The sequence below is a fragment of the Triturus cristatus genome, chromosome 3_2 (assembly GCF_964204655.1).
Source record: "Triturus cristatus chromosome 3_2, aTriCri1.1, whole genome shotgun sequence".
In the NCBI taxonomy this organism is placed as follows: domain Eukaryota; kingdom Metazoa; phylum Chordata; class Amphibia; order Caudata; family Salamandridae; genus Triturus; species Triturus cristatus.
In genome coordinates, this window is record NC_140584.1 from 1,126,459,250 (window position 1) to 1,126,475,297 (window position 16,048).

Genomic DNA, 16,048 nt, shown 5'->3' on the forward strand with positions numbered 1-16,048 from the left:
CCTCCAAAACCAGACAGCCAATACACATAATAGCAGAGCAAACGGGAAGGCTTAGGCAAGAAAGTACCTATACTCTAAAAGTGGTAGTTTCAAACACAGAATATAAAACTAACCTTCACTAAAAGATGTATTTTAATATTCTGAGCTCAGGCATACTAAATTCGTTTTTCTACCATGTTCTGTGGGTCAGTTAGGACTATAGAATGTAATAGCCCAGACCTCCCATTCTGGCCCATGGAGAACAGGTAGCCTTACAGTAGTGAAAAACGAAATTGGGTGTAAGTCACTACTAGGACATGCTACATACAACAGGGCATGTCCTACCTTACACATACAATGTGCCCTATCATAAGGGGGGCTTACAGGATGCTAAGGGAAGGTTTAGGGGCTGGGAAGTGGGTGCACTTCACAGTCAAGATGGCAGTTCTGGACTGCACGCAGACACTGCAGAGGCAGGTCTGAGACACACTTTACAAGCTGCTTCTGTGGGTGGCACAAACCAGTGCTGCAGGCCCACCAGCAGCATTCGGTTTACCATCCCTGGGCACACATAGGCCACGCTACTAGGGACTAACAGGTAAACCAAATAAGCCAATTATGGATGTACCAATTCAAATGTCATCTTTACAAAGGGAGCATTCACGCTGTGGCACTGAATGGCAGTGGCACAGCACCCAGAGCATCTATAACCAGCAAAAACAGAGGAGACACAGCGAAAAAATGGAAGGGAGACTCACGCCAATGGTGCCAGGTCTAACACACGTCCCCTCCAGCTGAAATGTGGGGAGAACTACCCATCCCCTTGGAGGTTCTCATCAATAAGGCAGTAAAATCTGGACAGACCATCAGCATTGGCGTGTTCTGTACCAGGGCGATGTTCCACCGTAAAGTCCATACCCTGTAGGGAAATGGACCACCTCAACAACTTGGGATTCTCACCCCTCATCTGCATCAACCACCTGAGGGGCCTGTGGTCTGAACCCGGAAGTGAGTCCCAAACAGGTATGGTCTCAGCTTCTTCAGTGCCCAGACCACAGCAAATGCCTCTCGCTCAATCGCACTCCACCTCTGTTCCCGTGGAAGTAACCTCCTACTGATGAAGGCCACAGGTTGGTCTAGTCCCTCCTCATTCATCTGTGACATAACAGCCCCCACTCCATGCTCTGAAGCGTCTGTCTGGACAATACATTCCTTAGCAAAGTTGGGCGCCTGGAGTACGGGTGCTGTACACATGGCGGTCTTGAGGGCATCAAAAGCTTGCTGACAGGTGTCAGTCCAGTTCACAATCTTTGGCTGCTTCTTGGAAGTCAGCTCAGTCAAGGGGGCCACAATGCTGCCATACCCCTTGACAAACCTCCTGTAATAACCCGTGAGTCCTAAGAAGGCCCTCACCTGGGTCTGGGTCCTTGGGGGCTCCCAAGCCAGGATGGTTTCAATCTTGGCCTGTAGAGGTGCCACCTGGCCACTCCCTACCTGGTGTCCTAAGTACACCACAGAACCCTGCCCAATCTGGCACTTACTGGCCTTGATTAGGAGGCCTGCTCTGCGCAGCGCCATCAACACTTCCCAGAGGTGGTGTAAGTGGTCCTCCCACGAGGAACTAACTACGCAATGTCATCCAGGTAGGCGGCACTGAAATCCTCCAGCCCAGCCAACACCTGGTTGACCAACCTCTGAAAGGTGGCAGGGGCATTCTTCATTCCAAAGGGCATCACACGGAACTGGTAGTGCCCATCTGGGGCAGAGAATGCTGACCTCTCCTTTGCCCCATCAGTTAAGGCGATCTGCCAGTACCCAGACGTTAGATCAAACGTGCTGAGGTACCGGGCAGCCCCTAACCGATCTATGAGCTCATCAGCTCTGGGGATGGGGTGCGCGTCGGTCCTCGTGACCGAATTGAGACCTAGGTAGTCCACACAGAACCTAAGTTCTGGAGTGTCACCAGGCGCTGCAGCCTTTGGTACCAAGACCACGGGGCTGGACCAAGGGCTGCTAGAGGACTCAATCACCCCCAGGGCAAACATTTTGGAAACCTCCTCCTTAATGCAGGCCCTTACCCTGTCAGTCACTCTGTAAGCCTTGTGCTTGACAGGAGGACTGTGCCCGGTGTCTACCTCATGGACGCACCAGTCAGTGACACCAGGTACCAGGGAAAATAAATCTGGAAATTGCCCCAACAGCTGGTGGCAATCTCTCTGCTGCTCTGGGGTCAGTGTGGTGGAGAGGGCCATACCCTCCACTGACCCAGCCTTCTCTCCTGCACACAGGAGGTCAGGAAGGGGCTCACTCTCCTCCTCCATCCCTGCATCTGTGGCAAGAAGCATGCCCACTTCAGACCTCTCAAAGTGGGGCTTTAGGCGATTCACATGCAGGACCCGCAGGGGGTTCCTGGGAGATTTAAAGTCCACCAAATAGGTAACTTGACTTTTGCGCTCCACCACCTCAAATGGACCGGTCCACTTATCTTGGAGCGCACAAGGCTCCACTGGGGCCAGTACCCAAACCTTTTGACCAGGTTGAAACTCGACCAGAGTGGCATTCTGGTCGTGCCAACGTTTCATCTCCTCCTGGCTGGCTTCCAGATTTGCCTCAGCAATGTTTCTGAAACGCCGAGTTTGGTTCCTGAAGGCCAGGATGTAGCTAAACACATCCTGGGGAGGTTTCCTGGGAGATTGCTCCCAGCCTTCCTTGACCAGACTCATAGGCCCTCTTACCGGATGGCCATAGAGCAGTTCAAAGGGACTGAACCCTAAGGACTTCTGTGGCACTTCACGGTATGCAAACAACAGGCATGGCAAGAGGACGTCCCACTTACGCCTCAGGGGCTCTTCTAGGCCCATGATCATGCCATTCAAGGTCCGGTTGAACCTCTCAACCAGACCGTTACCCTGGGGGTGGTAAGGAGTGGCGAACTTGTAAGTCACCCCACACTCCTTCCACAGAGACTTCATATACTGGGAGATGAAGTTGGTCCCCCTGTCGCTCACCACCTCTCTGGGAACCCCACACGGGAGAAGATCCCCATCAGTGCACGTCCCACCACGGGGGCCGTCGCTGTCCTGAGCGGGATGGCTTCAGGGTACCGGGTGGCATGGTCCACCAAGACCAGGATGTACCTGTTGCCCATGGCTGTCTTGGGGTCCAGAGGCCCCACAATGTCAATGCCCACTCGCTCGAATGGGGTACTAACAACTGGGAAGGGTTGGAGTGGGGCTTTGATCTTCCCCCCACTCTTCCCACTTGCCTGGCAAGTCTCACAGGTCCTACAATACGTATCAGAACTTTTGCGCATCTGGGGCCAATAAAAGTGGGTGACCAGCCTCTCAAATGTCTTGGTCTGCCCCAGATGTCCTGCCAATGGAATGTCATGAGCCAACCCTAATAGGAAGGCTCTGAAGCACTCGGGTACCACCAGCACACGGGCTGACCCCGGCTCAGCACTCTTAGGCTCGCTGTACAGGAGACTGTTCTCCCAATAAATCAGATGTGAACCGGACATATCACCTGCTGCCTGGGCTGCAGCCTGTTGCCGCATACCCTCAAGAGAGGGGCAAGTTCTCTGCTGCTCACAAAACTCCTCCCTGGGTCAGCTCAGGCAGGTCCCTCAGGTCGGTACTCTGCTCCCCGGTAGGCTCCAGGGCATCCCCTCAGGGTCTGCTCCCTCCTGGGCCGTGGGAACCAAGGGGGCCGGTTTTCCGTGCCCCCTGCCCCTTCTCTCTAAGGCAGGGACCTGGGCCATATTCTCAGGCTCCAGGTCTTTCTCAACACCCTCTCTGGCTGCCATGGACCGAGTGGTAGCACATGCCCACTCAGGCAGTCCCAACATTTGTAAGTGAGCTCTCCTCTCCACTGTAGCCCACGGTGAGTTCTCTAAATCATTGCCCAACAGACAGTCCACAGGCATGGCGGGCCTCACAGCCACCTGAAGAGTTCCTGAGACCCCCCCCCCACTCAAAGGGAACCTGAGCCACCTCACATTGGCTCTCGGTGTTGTCTGCAGACACTACTGGGTAGAATGCATGGGGCACAACCTGCTCTTTGGACACCAACCGGGAGCTGACAGCAGTTACACTGGCTCCTGTGTCCCTCAGAGCCTCCACTCTATGGCCATTGATGGTTACCCACTGCCTGTATTTTTTAGTGTTATCAGGCAGTGCAGGCTTCGGAAACATTTCAAAGTCTCCTAGGGAGACAAGGGTCAATTCTACGGGGTCCCACCCACCTTGGGCACCCATCTCCTCTTCCCCCAGGGCTACACTAGCAAGCTGGCGGGGTGGTGCACGGGGTGGTGCAGGAGTATCCCTTTGGGGATACTGGGGATCAAAGTATCTGTGGCCCACAAGTAGGGGGCCCCCTTGGAACAGGCCTACCTGTTGGGGGCATTGGCTTCTTATCTTGGGAAGGCTGGGACACCACTGCCTGGATCCCTTGGGAATTATCTTGGGGCCCTCGGTGGAACTCCCTTGGTTTACCCCTGTCCCCCCCACCTCTCTGCTGGGGACCCTGCCCACCTTTGGCGAAGTCTCCCACTGGACCCTTGCGAACCCGGTTGCTCACCCAGCGGTCCGCCTCCTCAGCAAGCTTCCTAGGGTTAGTCAGCTTGCAATCTATCAGATGCTGTCGTAGCTCAGGAAAACAATTACTAGAAAAATGCTCCCATGCAATCAAGTCATACAGTTGCTCAAAAGTTTCTACTTTGCTGCCTTTTACCCAGCGCTCCATTGCTCTGCCAAAAAAAGACACATATTCAACCCATGTGGTACCCTCTATCTTCTTGCAGGTTCTAAATCTCTGCCTGTACATTTCAGGGGTCAAACCATAGCGGGTAATCAAAGCTTCCTTCATGTGGGCATAAATCATCCTACTTTCTGGGGGTAGGTCCAACAAGGTATCCCTCCCCTCACTCACAAAGCGTCCCCACAACCCCGCTCCCCAATCCTTCTCAGGGACCCGGTGGGACACCATAGCTAATTCATAAGCGGCAAACCATTGCCCAATATCCTCACTTTTATGAAAATCCTTAATAACCTCTTTAGGGATTTACACTCTACTCTCAGTATGCACTACTGGTATGCTGCCACCAGAGGGGGAGATCTCAATACTCTTGGCCTTAATCTCCAACTGCCTCAAAATTCTCTCATGTTCAAATTTCATCTTCATTATCTCAAATTCTAACTTCTTATTCTCTAGGTCTCTCTGACCATCCAACTTAAGCTTAGCCATCTCCATATTATGCCGCCTATCTCTCTCCCTGTCCTCCATCTCTTCTGGAGTCAGGCCCCTTGAGGACACACTAGTGCCCGGGCTTGAAACTGCTTTATCCCCTACCAAATCTACAATTTCGTCCTGCTGCTCTCCTGCATTCTCTCCCTCCTCCACAGGCTCTTCCATATTCCTAGGGGCATCCCTGGCTTCTAGCCAGGCCTTCAGCGCCTTGTAATACTCTTCCCTCCTAGTGAGACCTGTGATAGGGACTTTGAAGCGTTTGCAAAAATATTTGAGCTGCTTGGCATTGTAGGTGTCTAATTTCTCTTCTTCCCAGGAGAGATCCTCAGAGGCATTGGATCTGGGCTTGTCCATTGTGACAATAACTGGCAATAACGATCAAAAATAGAATCAAAATATCTCAAAAACGTACGTGGTTATGTTATGGTCTGCACTCACTAGTAGTGTACACTATAATTACTGTATGCAATCATAAATGCAAGTCCAGATCCTCACCGCTGACCACCAATGTTAGAAATGGGGGTCTCTAGTTGGCAATGGCTGGCCACTGTCCAAGTAGGGACCCTTCTTCCTAAGTCAGAGTAAGCAGCCTACACCCTTTGACAACCCCTGCTCAACCCTGTGGTAACGTAGCACGAGTAGCTAGGCTTATCTCAGAGGCAGTGTGTAATGCATTTATGACCATACACAGTAATATAATGAGGAACACTACAAATGGACACCACTCAAGTAGTTATGAAAAATAGGTATTTTTATATAGACTTAATCACAAGACCAATAACAGTAAAAATCCACAATACTAGAAAAATATAGTTACTTTAGAAATGCTGCAAAAATAGTTCAAGATGCATAAAATGATGTTCAGTTCAATGCAGTGGTCTCTGCGACCCTTTTACTCACAAAGTACCTGGATTCTGTAGCAAAGCAACAAAAATGTCGCTAAGGAGTTGTAGCGATAAATTTCCTCACGCTAGCCAGCGATGCGTTGAATCCTTACCGCAAGGGAGGATGATGCGCTGGGTTGCGGGCAGGACAAAGCGACAAACTTCTTCACGCTAAGCCGGTGATGCGATGAAAACCTTGCCGCGAAGGGAGGATGATGCACCGAGCCTGTTGCGTGTGCGATCTTGCTGCGATGAAGAAAATGGCGCTCCGCGAGGGAGCGACGATCCGGATGCGATGCGGGGAAAATGGCGAACGCTCGGCGTTCGCGCTGCGATGAGCTTGTTGCGATGATTTGGGGTTAGCGAGCGCTTGGGGGCCCGCTAACAAGCGATGCGACGATCTTCGGATGGCGGGCGTTTTCAGGCCCGCAGACAGGTGCTGTGACGATCCTCGGATGGCGGGCGTTTTCAGGCCCGCTGACAGGTGCTGTGACGATCTTCAGATAGCGGGCGTTTTCAGGCCCGCTGACAGGAGCTGCGACGATTTTCAGCTAGCGTGCGTTTTCAGACCCGCTGACAAATGATGCGATCTTCTTCAGGGATAGCGAGCGCTCAGCAACAGCGGAGCGGCGATTTTTCCTACGCTCACCAGCTGCAGCGGCTCACTAACAGGGGTTAGCGACGATTTTCAGCGCTCTCTTCTCAGCAGCAGAACTAGAGGCCCTGGAACTCACAGGAGCCTCACCTGCAGATAGTAATCCTCGCTGGGAGGAAACAGGAGGCTGATGGTGGAGTCTGATGTGCCTGAGACTCCAGCAGGAGGCTAGCTCTCTTCTAGCCCTTGGGTGATTGCTGTAGCAAAAGTAAAGGTTTAATCAAAGTTCTTTTCCTCTTCTCTGAAGTCCAGTAGTAACCACTGCAGGCCAGTCCCAGAAACAGCATACAAGCACAAGGACAGTCCTTCTCCTGCAGATTCCTGTAGTCACACGGACAGAGGTTCTTCTTGTTGTCCAGGAGCAACACAAATTGTAGGGGTTTGTGCACAAATATTTATACCCCCAAAGTCTTTGTTCTTAGGGGCCCCAAGTCTCTGAACCCAGCCAGAACCAGTTCTGCCCAGCCCTGGAGCACTTTGTTGATCAGGCTGCATCCTTCCTTTCAGAACGAGGGGGTCTGCCTCAGACGCACAGTGGGAGGTGGAGCCAGCATTCACCTTGCCAGGCACAGCCCTATTCAAGTGCAGGAGCTACCCCTCCCCTCACACCAAGGCAGCTCGCTCTATTCAACCCAGGTCTGACTCAGCCTGCCCTGTCCCTCCAAAACCAGACAGCCAATACACATAATAGCAGAGCAAACGGGAAGGCCTAGGCAAGAAAGTACCTATACTCTAAAAGTGGTAGTTTCAAACACAGAATATAAAAATAACCTTCACTAAAAGATGTATTTTAATATTCTGAGCTCAGGCATACTAAATTCGTTTTTCTACCATGTTCTGTGGGTCAGTTAGGACTATACAATGTAATAGCCCAGACCTCCCATTCTGGCCCATGGAGAACAGGTAGCCTTACCGTAGTGAAAAACGAAAATGGGTGTAATTCACTACTAGGACATGCTACATACAACAGGGCATGTCCTACCTTACACATACAATGTGCCCTATCATAAGGGGGGCTTACAGGATGCTAAGGGAAGGTTTAGGGGCTGGGAAGTGGGTGCACTTCACAGTCAAGATGGCAGTTCTGGACTGCACGCAGACACTGCAGTGGCAGGTCTGAGACACACTTTACAAGCTGCTTCTGTGGGTGGCACAAACCAGTGCTGCAGGCCCACCAGCAGCATTCGGTTTACCAGCCCTGGGCACACACAGGCCACGCTACTAGGGACTAACAGGTAAACCAAATAAGCCAATCATGGATGTACCAATTCATATGTCATATTTACAAAGGGAGCATTCACGCTGTGGCACTGAATGGCAGTGGCACAGCGCCCAGAGCATCTATAACCAGCAAATACAGAGGAGACACCGCGAAAAAATGGAAGGGAGACTCACGGCAATGGTGCCAGGTCTAACACACGTCCCCTCCAGCTGAAATGTGGGGAGAACTACCCATCCCCTGGGAGGTTCTCATCACTAAGGCAGTAAAATCTGGACAGACCATCAGCATTGGCGTGTTCTGTACCAGGGCGATGTTCCACTGTAAAGTCCATACCCTGTAGGGAAATGGACCACCTCAACAACTTGGGATTCTCACCCCTCATCTGCATCAACCACCTGAGGGACCTGTGGTCGGTCTGAACCCGGAAGTGAGTCCCAAACAGGTATGGTCTCAGCTTCTTCAGTGCCCAGACCACAGCAAATGCCTCTCGCTCAATCGCACTCCACCTCTGTTCCCGTGGAAGTAACCTCCTACTGATGAAGGCTACAGGTTGGTCTAGTCCCTCCTCATTCATCTGTGACATAACAGCCCCCACTCCATGCTCGGAAGCGTCTGTCTGGACAATAAATTCCTTAGCAAAGTTGGGAGCCTGGAGTACGGGTGCTGTACACATGGCAGTCTTGAGGGCATCAAAAGCTTGCTGACAGGTGTCAGTCCAGTTCACAATCTTTGGCTGCTTCTTGGAAGTCAGCTCAGTCAAGGGGGCAACAATGCTGCCATACCCCTTGACAAACCTCCTGTAATAACCCGTGAGTCCTAAGAAGGCCCTCACCTGGGTCTGGGTCCTTGGGGGCTCCCAAGCCAGGATGGTTTCAATCTTGGGCTGTAGAGGTGCCACCTGGCCACTCCCTACCTGGTGTCCTAAGTACACCACAGAACCCTGCCCAATCTGGCACTTACTGGCCTTGATTGTGAGGCCTGCTCTGCGCAGCGCCATCAACACTTCCCAGAGGTGGTGTAAGTGGTCCTCCCACGAGGAACTAAATAAGTCAATGTCATCCAGGTAGGCGGCACTGAAATCCTCCAGCCCAGCCAACACCTGGTTGACCAACCTCTGAAAGGTGGCAGGGGCATTCTTCATTCCAAAGGGCATCACACGGAACTGGTAGTGCCCATCTGGGGTGGAGAATGCTGACCTCTCCTTTGCCCCATCAGTTAAGGCGATCTGCCATTACCCAGACGTTAGATAAAACGTGTGAGGTACCGGGCAGCCCCTAACCGATCTATGAGCTCATCAGCTCTGGGGATGGGGTGCGCGTCGGTCCTCGTGACTGAATTGAGACCTCGGTAGTCCACACAGAACCTAAGTTCTGGAGAGACACCAGGCGCTGCAGCCTTTGGTACCAAGACCACAGGGCTGGACCAAGGGCTGCTAGAGGACTCAATCACCCCCAGGGAAAACATTTTGGAGACCTCCTCCTTAATGCAGGCCCTTACCCTGTCAGTCACTCTGTAAGCCTTGTGCTTGACAGGAGGACTGTCCCCGGTGTCTACCTCATGGTCAGTGACACCAGGTACCAGGGAAAATAAATCTGGAAATTGCCCCAACAGCTGGTGGCAATCTCTCTGCTGCTCTGGGGTCAGTGTGGTGGAGAGGACCACACCCTCCACTGACCCATCCTTCTCTCCTGCACACAGGAGGTCAGGAAGGGGCTCACTCTTCTTCTCCATCCCTGCATCTGTGGCAAGAAGCATGCCCACTTCAGACCTCTCAAAGTGGGGCTTTAGGCGATTCACATGCAGGACCCGCAGGGGGTTCCTGGGAGATTTAAAGTCCACCAAATAGGTAACTTGACTTTTTCGCTCCACCACCTCAAATGGACCGGTCCACTTATCTTGGAGCGCACAAGGCTCCACTGGGGCCAGTACCCAAACCTTTTGACCAGGTTGAAACTCGACCAGAGTGGCATTCTGGTCGTGCCAACGTTTCATCTCCTCCTGGCTGGCTTCCAGATTTGCCTCAGCAATGTTTCTGAAACGCCGAGTTTGGTTCCTGAAGGCCAGGATGTAGCTAAACACATCCTGGGGAGGTTTCCTGGGAGATTGCTCCCAGCCTTCCTTGACCAGACTCAGAGGCCCTCTTACCGGATGGCCATAGAGCAGTTCAAAGGGACTGAACCCTAAGGACTTCTGTGGCACTTCACGATATGCAAACAACAGGCATGGCAAGAGGACGTCCCACTTACGCCTCAGGGGCTCTTCTAGGCCCATGAATATGCCATTCAAGGTCCGGTTGAACCTCTCAACCAGACCGTTACCCTGGGGGTGGTAAGGAGTGGTGAACTTGTAAGTCACCCCACACTCCTTCCACAGAGACTTCATATACTGGGAGATTAAGTTGGTCCCCCTGTCGCTCACCACCCTTTGGGGGAACCCCACACGGGAGAAGATCCCCATCAGTGCACGTCCCACCACGGGGGCCGTCGCTGTCCTGAGCGGGATGGCTTCAGGGTACCGGGTGGCATGGTCCACCAAGACCAGGATGTACCTGTTGCCCATGGCTGTCTTGGGGTCCAGAGGCCCCACAATGTCAATGCCCACTCGCTCGAATGGGGTACTAACAACTGGGAAGGGTTGGAGTGGGGCTTTGATCTTCCCCCCACTCTTCCCACTTGCCTGGCAAGTCTCACAGGTCCTACAATACGTATCTGAACTTTTGCGCATCTGGGGCCAATAAAAGTGGGTGACCAGCCTCTCAAATGTCTTGGTCTGCCCCAGATGTCCTGCCAATGGAATGTCATGAGCCAACCCCAATAGGAAGGCTCTGAAGCACTCGGGTACCACCAGCACACGGGCTGACCCCGGCTCAGCAACCTTAGGCTCGCTGTACAGGAGACTGTTCTCCCAATAAATCAGATGTGAACCGGACATATCACCTGCTGCCAGGGCTGCAGCCTGTTGACGCATACCCTCAAGAGAGGGGCAAGTTCTCTGCTGCTCACAAAACTCCTCCCTGGTGGGTCCCCCTTCCTGCTGCCACTGGGTCAGCTCAGGCAGGTCCCCCAGGTCGGTACTCTGCTCCCTGGTAGGCTCCAGGGCATCCCCTCAGGGTCTGCTCCCTCCTGGGCTGTGGGAACCAAGGGGGCCGGTTTCCCGTGCCCCCTGCCCCTTCTTTCTAAGGCAGGGACCTGGGCCATATTCTCAGGCTCCAGGTCTTTCTCAACACCCTCTCTGGCTGCCATGGACCGAGTGGTAGCACATGCCCACTCAGGCAGTCCCAACATTTGTAAATGAACTCTCCTCTCCACTGTAGCCCACGGTGAGTTCTCTAAATCATTGCCCAACAGACAGTGGCGGGCCTCACAGCCACCTGAAGAGTTCCTGAGACCCCCCCCACTCAAAAGGAACCTGAGCCACCTCACATTGGCTCTCGGTGTTGTCTGCAGACACTACTGGGTAGAATGCATGGGGCACAACCTGCTCTTTGGACACCAACCGGGAGCTGACAGCAGTTACACTGGCTCCTGTGTCCCTCGGAGCCTCCACTCTATGGCCATTGATGGTTACCCACTGCCTGTATTTTTTAGTGTTATCAGGCAGTGCAGGCTTAGGAACTATTTCAAAGTCTCCTAGGGAGACAAGGGTCAATTCTACGGGGTCCCACCCACCTTGGGCACCCATCTCCTCTTCCCCCAGGGCTACACTAGCAAGCTGGCGGGGTGGTGCACGGGGTGGTGCAGGATTATCCCTTTGGGGATACTGGGGATCAAAGTATCTGTGGCCCACCTGGCCACACTTAAAACAAGTAGGGGGCCCCCTTGGAACAGGCCTACCTGTTGGGGGCATTGGCTTCTTATCTTGGGAAGGCTAGGACACCACTGCCTGGATCCCTTGGGAATTATCTTGGGGCCCTCGGTGGAACTCCCTTGGTTTACCCCTGTCCCCCCACCTCTCTGCTGGGGACCCTGCCCACCTTTGGCGAAGTCTCCCACTGGACCCTTGCGAACCCGGTTGCTCACCCAGCGGTCCGCCTCCTCAGCATTAGTCAGCTTGCAATCTATCAGATGCTGGCGTAGCTCAGGAAAACAATTACTAGAAAAATGCTCCCATGCAATCAAGTCATACAGTTGCTCAAAAGTTTCTACTTTGCTGCCTTTTACCCAGCGCTCCATTGCTCTGCCAAAAAAAGACACATATTCAACCCATGTGGTACCCTCTATCTTCTTGCAGGTTCTAAATCTCTGCCTGTACATTTCAGGGTTCAAACCATAGCGGGTAATCAAAGCTTCCTTCATGTGGGCATAAATCATCCTACTTTCTGGGGGGTAGGTCCAACAAGGTATCCCTCCCCTCACTCACAAAGCGTCCCCACAACCCCGCTCCCCAATCCTTCTCAGGGACCCGGTGGGACACCATAGCTAATTCATAAGCGGCAAACCATTGCCCAATATCCTCACTTTTATGAAAATCCTTAATAACCTCTTTAGGGATATACACTCTACACTCTACTCTCAGTATGCACTACTGGTATGCTGCCACCAGAGGGGGAGATCTCAATACTCTTGGCCTTAATCTCCAACTCCCTCAAAATTCTCTCATGTTCAAATTTCATCTTCATTATCTCAAATTCTAACTTCTTATTCTCTAGGGCTCTCTGACCATCCAACTTAAGCTTAGCCATCTCCATATTATGCCGCCTATCTCTCTCCCTGTCCTCCATCTCTTCTGGAGTCAGGCCCCTTGAGGACACACTAGTGCCCGGGCTGGAAACTGCTTTATCCCCTACCAAATCTACAATTTCGTCCTGCTGCTCTCCTGCATTCTCTCCCTCCTCCACAGGCTCTTCCATATTCCTAGGGGCATCCCTGGCTTCTAGCCAGGCCTTCAGCGCCTTGTAATACTCTTCCCTCCTAGTGAGACCTGTGATAGGGAATTTGAAGCGTTTGCAAAAATATTCGAGCTGCTTGGCATTGTAGGTGTCTAATTTCTCTTCTTCCCAGGAGAGATCCTCAGAGGCATTGGATCTGGGCTTGCCCATTGTGACAATAACTGGCAATAACGATCAAAAATAGAATCAAAATATCTCAAAAACGTACGTGGTTATGTTATGGTCTGCACTCACTAGTAGTGTACACTATAATTACTGTATGCAATCATAAATGCAAGTCCAGATCCTCACCGCTGACCACCAATGTTAGAAATGGGGGTCTCTAGTTGGCAATGGCTGGCCACTGTCCAAGTAGGGACCCTTCTTCCTAAGTCAGAGTAAGCAGCCTACACCCTTTGACAACCCCTGCTCAACCCTGTGGTAATGTAGCACGAGCAGCTAGGCTTATCTCAGAGGCAGTGTGTGAAGCATTTATGACCATACACAGTAATATAATGAGGAACACTACAAATGGACACCACTCAAGTAGTTATGAAAAATAGGTATTTTTATATAGACTTAATCACAAGACCAATAACAGTAAAAATCCACAATACTAGAAAAATATAGTTACTTTAGAAATGCTGCAAAAATAGTTCAAGATGCATAAAATGATGTTCAGTTCAATGCAGTGGTCTCTGCGACCCTTTTACTCACAAAGTATCTGGATTCTGTAGCAAAGAAACAAAAATGTCGCTAAGGAGTTGTAGCGATAAATTTCCTCACGCTAGCCAGCGATGCGTTGAATCCTTACCGCAAGGGAGGATGATGCGCTGGGTTGCGGGCAGGACAAAGCGACAAACTTCTTCACGCTAAGCCGGTGATGCGATAAAATCCTTGCCGCGAAGGGAGGATGATGCACCGAGCCTGTTGCGTGTGCGATCTTGCTGTGATGAAGAAAATGGATGCGATGCGGGGAAAATGGCGAACGCTACGATGAGCTTGATGCGATGATTTTGGGTTAGCGAGCGCTTGGGGGCCCGCTAACAAGCGATGCGACGATCTTCGGATGGCGGGCGTTTTCAGGCCCGCAGACAGGTGCTGCGACGATCCTCGGATGGCGGGCGTCTTCATGCCCGCCGACAGGTGCTGCGTCGATCTTCAGATAGCGGGCGTTTTCAGGCCCGCTGACAGGAGCTGCGACGATTTTCAGATAGCGGGCGTTTTCAGACCCGCTGACAAATGATGCGACCTTCTTCGGGGATAGCGAGCGCTCGGCAACAGCGGAGCGGCAATTTTTCTCACGCTCACCAGCTGCAGCGGCTCGCTAACGGGTGGTAGCGACGATTTTCAGCGCTCTCCTCTCAGCAGTAGAACTAGAGGCCCTGGAACTCACAGGAGCCTCACCTGCAGATAGTAATCCTCGCTGGGAGGAAACAGGAGGCTGATGGTGGAGTCTGATGTGCCTGAGACTCCAGCAGGAGGCTAGCTCTCTTCTAGCCCTTGGGTGATTGCTGTAGCAAAAGTAAAAGTTCAATCAAAGTTCTTTTCCTCTTCTCTGAAGTCCAGTAGTAACCACTGCAGGCCGGTCCCAGAAACAGCATACAAGCACAAGGACAGTCCTTCTCCTGCAGATTCCTGTAGTCACACGGACAGAGGTTCTTCTTGTTGTCCAGGAGCAATACAAATTGTAGGGGTTTATGCACAAATATTTATACCCCCAAAGTCTTTGTTCTTAGGGGTCCCAAGTCTCTGAACCCAGCCAGAACCAGTTCTGCCCAGCCCTGGAGCACTTTGTTGATCAGGCTGCATCCTTCCTTTCAGAAAGAGGGGGTCTGCCTCAGACGCACAGTGGGAGGTGGAGCCAGCATTCACCTTGCCAGGCACAGCCCTATTCAAGTGCTGGAGCTACCCCTCCCCTCACACCAAGGCAGGTCGCTCTATTCAACCCAGGTCTGACTCAGCCTGCCCTGTCCCTTCAAAACCAGACAGCCAATACACATTGTGAGAAGTTGGCCTGATGTATGATGTCACTAGTTCTAGTGTACACCTTATATCAGTCCAAATACCCTTATGGTGATTGGTTGTAAAGTCAACCTTATAGACCAGCTATCCTAGTGGTAGCATGGACAAGAGCAGTCTTAGGCTAAACTCTGAATGGCATGTGAAGCCAGCTGTGATACCATATATAATCCCTTGAATACAAAATGAAAGGACACCACAACAGATATATATATAAAATAAAGTGTATTTATTCTAGTCAAACCCTCAGCACTCTTTATGAGATTAGAGGTAAGTACAACACAGTCTTATTTAAGCATACATTAAGTCACACAGGTAAGTAATACAGTTAGGCCCTAGGGGCCACGCAAACCATATACTAAGTAAGTGGTATAAGGACCACTGTCACGGAAATAGAATAGGCCTAGGCCTAGGGAATCGCTGGGGCTACACTACACTAGCGTTAGTTAGGAAGTGGGAGGCCCATGGGATTCGTGTGCAGAGTGGAAACACTCACGCGTAATGCGTAAAAGTCACTAGCAATAGTACAGTTTAGAAAACGATAGATTTAGGACACTTCCGGAGTAGCTAGGAAGTTGAGACTGGAAAACTAGACACTAGGATAGTCACTATCCTGATGAGCACCGGAGTACCCAAGTTACCTAGCCCACAGGCTGCGGGTGCATAGGGCTGAAGATGCGTCGGTTTTCGTCGTCGACTCCTATGGATGCCTGAAGAAAGATGCTGACAGGCAGTCAGTGAAGAGTGTCCGGTGGATCCCAAGGCTGGGATCAAGAAGAGAGGAGACCTGCAAGCAGAAGGGACAGAGTCAAGGTCACTAGCCAGTGACCACGTGGAACCAGGAAGGAACCAGGCGATGTTGTGAAGATTGCAGGTGAAGGTGAAGCTTGTCACTGCAGCCAGGAGGACCAGGAAGCGTCGAGGACAACCAGGACCAGGAGGCGAGCTGTCCCACAAAGGCTCTTGCTGTCGGCGGCGTCGAAGTTGGACTAGGACTCACCAAGCCTTGGCAAGCGGAACCCACGAAGAACGGAGGACTTGCTTCTGGTGCAGACCAGGAAGGTCTGGGGTGCTTCTTCTTTGCAGAGAAGCGGGAGCCAGTCTGGAGGAGCCAAACCAGCGCAGAAGATTTCAGGGTGCGTCGTCACAAAGGCCACTAGCCAGCGGGCAAG

At 52.0% G+C, this 16,048-nt stretch overlaps 1 protein-coding gene across 2 annotated transcripts in view; it reads right to left on the reverse strand.

Moving 5' to 3' along the window:
• LOC146859237 (polypeptide N-acetylgalactosaminyltransferase 17-like) overlaps positions 1-16,048 on the reverse strand; it is a 1,122,647-nt gene that overhangs the window by 617,909 nt on the left and 488,690 nt on the right. The window lies entirely within an intron of this gene.